We start from the raw sequence: 4,259 nt of genomic DNA, 5'->3' as shown, positions 1-4,259 counted from the left end.
TGCCCCCACCCTCCCTGTCTGTCTGTCTGTCTGTCTTCTTTCAGATAAGAGTTCACTCCAGGAACGGTATTTCTCTTTGAAGCATCCCTGTGTTTTCACTTGTGGTGAAACGTTTTTCCTCATCCTCTCACTCGGTAAGACGTCTGTGGGCGCCCGCGGGGTGTCCGGCCTGTTTCCAGGCCCCAGAGAGAGAAGAGTGGTCAACAGCAATGATGGGGGGGGGGATTAGGCTCAAATCTTCGCCCTACTGTCATGTCTACCAAAGAGCCGCCATGATGCCGGGGAACACAGCGAGGAGGTGAGGGTGCTGGCGTGGGAGGGAGGGGACAGGGGGTCCCGCAATGGAAGTGACACGTGTGAGCACAGGGAACGTCTCAGGCGCAGGAAACAGAGGAGCAAAAGGTGGCTGGTGGGAGGGGGGGGGGGTGCGGTGCTGACCCTCCAACAGGAGGCAGGGAAGAGTCCGGCGTGACCGTCCTCAGAGCGGTGGGGACAGGGACACCCTGGGGGACGTGGGAGGGGGCGTGCGCAGTGTGGCCTGAGACTGAGCACGGCAGGTGTCAGCAGAGCGGTGGGGACAGGGACACCCCGGGGGACGTGGGAGGGGGCGTGCGCAGTGTGGCCTGAGACGGAGCACGGCAGAGGTCAGCAGAGCGGTGGGGACAGGGACACCCCGGGGGACGCGGGAGGGGGCGTGCGCAGTGTGGCCTGAGACGGAGCACGGCAGAGGTCAGCAGAGCGGTGGGGGCAGGGGCGCCCCGGGGGACGTGGGAGGGGGCGTGCGCAGTGTGGCCTAAGACGGAGCACGGCAGGTGTCAGCAGAGCGGTGGGGGCAGGGGCGCCCCGGGGGACCCCGGGGGACGTGGGAGGGGGCGTGCGCAGTGTGGCCTAAGACGGAGCACGGCAGGTGTCAGCAGAGCGGTGGGGGCAGGGACGTCCTGGGGGACCCCGGGGGACGCGGGAGGGGGCGTGCGCAGTGCGGCCCTGAGACAGAGCACGGCAGGTGTCAGCAGAGTGGTGGGGACAGGGGTGCCCCAGGGGATGCGGGAGGGGGCGTGCGCAGTGTGGCCTGAGATGGAGCACGGCAGAGGTCAGCAGAGCGGTGGGGGCAGGGGCGCCCCGGGGGACCCCGTGGGACATGGGAGGGGGCGTGCGCAGTGTGGCCCTGAGACGGAGCATGGCAGGGGTCAGCAGAGCGGTGGGGGCAGGGGTGCCCCAGGGAACGCGGGAGGGGGCGTGCGCAGTGTGGCCTGAGACGGAGCATGGCAGGTGTCAGCAGAGCGGTGGGGGCAGGGACGTCCCGGGGGACCCCGTGGGACGTGGGAGGGGGCGTGCGCAGTGCGGCCCTGAGACGGAGCATGGCAGGGGTCAGCAGAGCGGTGGGGGCAGGGACGTCCTGGGGGACCCCGTGGGACGCGGGAGGGGGCGTGCGCAGTGCGGCCCTGAGACGGAGCACGGCAGGTGTCAGCAGAGCGGTGGGGGCAGGGACGCCCCGGGGGGACGCGGGAGGGGGCGTGCGCAGTGCGGCCTGAGATGGCAAGTGTCAGCAGAGGTGTGCCGTTGTCTGTCTTGTGCTATAAAGTTTCCTCTCCCAAGGGCATTCTGCGGCCGGTGGGAACGGGTAGTGTGCCGCAAGGGTGGGGGTCAGAGGTGGGCTCTTCCAGGGGACTGTCACTGGCCGCGCGGGTGGCCGCGGAGGAGATAGACAGGGGACAGAGCTGAGAACAGAAAGAGAGACAGGGGCCACGCTCAGGGATGGCCGCACCCCCCCCCCCACCACGAGGACAGCACAGCCACTGACAGGACAGAAAGCCCCGGAGCGGGACCGGGTGTGAGGGGAAGCGACCAGGGGTGGCTTCCCGGGTGTCCACTGTGTGTTTGCCTTGTGCTCTGCTGACCTGCCTTTCTTTGTTCTGTTCTAGCCTCAGGCTTGACCTACGAGCTGCAGAGTCACATTCAGGAATGGGGTGCACTCGGGCTTTGGCAGGGGGGATTTCTCCAGCTAAAGTTGGTGCAAAGACTTTCCAGGTAAGAGGAGTAGAAACAGCTGCACGCCAACCTGCTGCTGTGCAGAACGGGGCCCCGTGCAGAGAGGCCGGTTGGTGGCTGGGAGCGGACGGTAGGTTGGTTGTGGACAGATAGGTTGGGGACCAGATCTCCTGTCTCCTCCCAGGGAGAACGCAGACCACCCCTCAGCGTGTCTGGGTCTGTGTACCCACGTGCAAACACAAAGAACAGCTGCAAGGAATGCATCAACATTTGCAACACACCTGCTGCGGTGCTTTGAACAATGTTGGCATCCAGGGAAAGGCTGGCTGCTCCTGTCGTGACGGAAGCAGGTGACACCATAGCCGGAAGTGTGGGGACAGCCCTCTGGCTGGACACGGCGTCTCAGACCGTGGGCGGTGCTGTCGTCTGCATGGCGGCCACACTTCCTGCGACTCTGGCTGGCACGCTCTCGTCCTGTCTCCTCCGTCACACTCCTGGGACGTGTCACCTCCTCGTCCCTTGCTCTGCGGTGGGTCCTTTCCTTCTCAGTGGCACTGGTGAGTTCATGGTTCGGAGCTCGTCGCTGCAAAACCTTCGCAAGCCTGCGTGAGGTCAAAGGCCACGTCCGTGCCTCCTGGCTGCCTGTCCGGCTCCCCCAGTGGCCAGGCCTCCCTCACACACGTGTCCATCAGCCTCCCCTGTGGAAGGTTCTAGAGCAGTGGTTCTCAACCTTTCTAATGCCGTGACCCCGCAATACAGTGCCTCATGTTGCGGTGACCCCAAACCAAAAAATAATTTTGGTGGCTACTTCATAACTGTAATTTTGCTACAGTTATGATTCGGAATGTAAATACCTGATATGCATTATGTATTCTCATCGCCTCTCCGCCTCCTTGGCTTCTGTCTTCCGTCGCTTGCTGCACCCGCCCACTGATGACGTCAGCAAGCGCCGGACACACGTCATGTGCGGCTATTGATGAGCAGCCGCGCTGTTAAGGACTGTGGAGCCTCCCCCCCTCCCGCTTCCCCTCCCCCTTAGGCCCCGGTCGGATGATGCAATCACATCTGCGCATGACCGCAGGCATTCAGTTTGGAACACACGTCCATAACGGACACGGGTCTGCACAGATCCACAATCTGGTGTGATGCACAAAGTCAGAAGAGCGGAGGCTGACATGTGGGCAGGAGCTCCAGGGGGGCACGGACCCCCCACTCCCCGCCCAGGGACCAGCAGCTACCACGCGGCACTGGGGCAGTTATCCCGCACTGGTCACCAGATCCCAGGGGGGATTCGGGGGCCCCAGACAATGCCCCACCCCCAGGACACATGATGGAGACTCCGGTTTCTAAGAGGCACCCCCCACCTGCCTAGATCCTGAGAGTGAGGGTCCCAAGGTTGGCTGGGAAAGGGACCGTTTTTCCCATTTCAACGACCTCCAGAGAAAACATTTATATATATTTCTTTCCTTTCTAAAAAAAAATATACGTAGTTCAAAAGTGTGTGAATCGTGGGGAAACTGAGGGCTGGCTTTCCGGCACTCCGTCCTCTGGCACCGATTCTTGCTGGTCTTCGAGAACACAGACCCCTGCTCGCTTCCGTTGACCCGTCCAGGTCTGGGAGGCTGGTCTGAGCAGAGATCGGAGAATGGGGGAGTTGTTTCCAACACCAGTGATTTCCCACCAGAACAGGGAGTGGTCAGCGCAGGAGTTCCCAACTCCCTGGACAGAGACCGCGGAGGGCGGGCAGGCACGCAAGGCCTCCTTCCCGAGTCCTGGGCTGAGTCCCGCTTCACGACGGCCTCCCGTCAGCTTCCTGCAACAGCGTCACGGACTTCCTGTTCACCCCGCCTCCCCTTCTGCTTGTCACCGTGAGGTTCACTGTGACAGTCAGCCCAAGAGTCCAACACTTTCAAAGAGATGGAGGTGACCCATTTTCAGAGCCGGCGGGTCGTTCTGTAGATTTAAGCGACTATCCAGCCGATGATTGCGATGGAAGGCAGAGACGATCCTGCCACACACACATCTCTTTCCTCTGGAAACGTTCCCGTGTGACACGCTCAGAAACACTCATGGAGCCCTGATTCACAGCACCCTGACGTCGCCCGTGACCCCGAGGGCGAAGCTTGGTTGTTATTCTGTGGGAAACCACGCAGAGTCCTAGGAAGTCGGAAACAATGGGACAGGCTCAAGGGACACTTGCTGTGACGTGGGCATGCAGGAGCGGGAGTTCTGCAGGGCTGGCCACGTGAACGGGGAGGCTGCCCGAGAGC

This window comes from Saccopteryx bilineata, chromosome 6 (assembly GCF_036850765.1).
Source record: "Saccopteryx bilineata isolate mSacBil1 chromosome 6, mSacBil1_pri_phased_curated, whole genome shotgun sequence".
Classification (NCBI taxonomy): domain Eukaryota; kingdom Metazoa; phylum Chordata; class Mammalia; order Chiroptera; family Emballonuridae; genus Saccopteryx; species Saccopteryx bilineata.
This window is presented reverse-complemented; position numbering follows the sequence as displayed.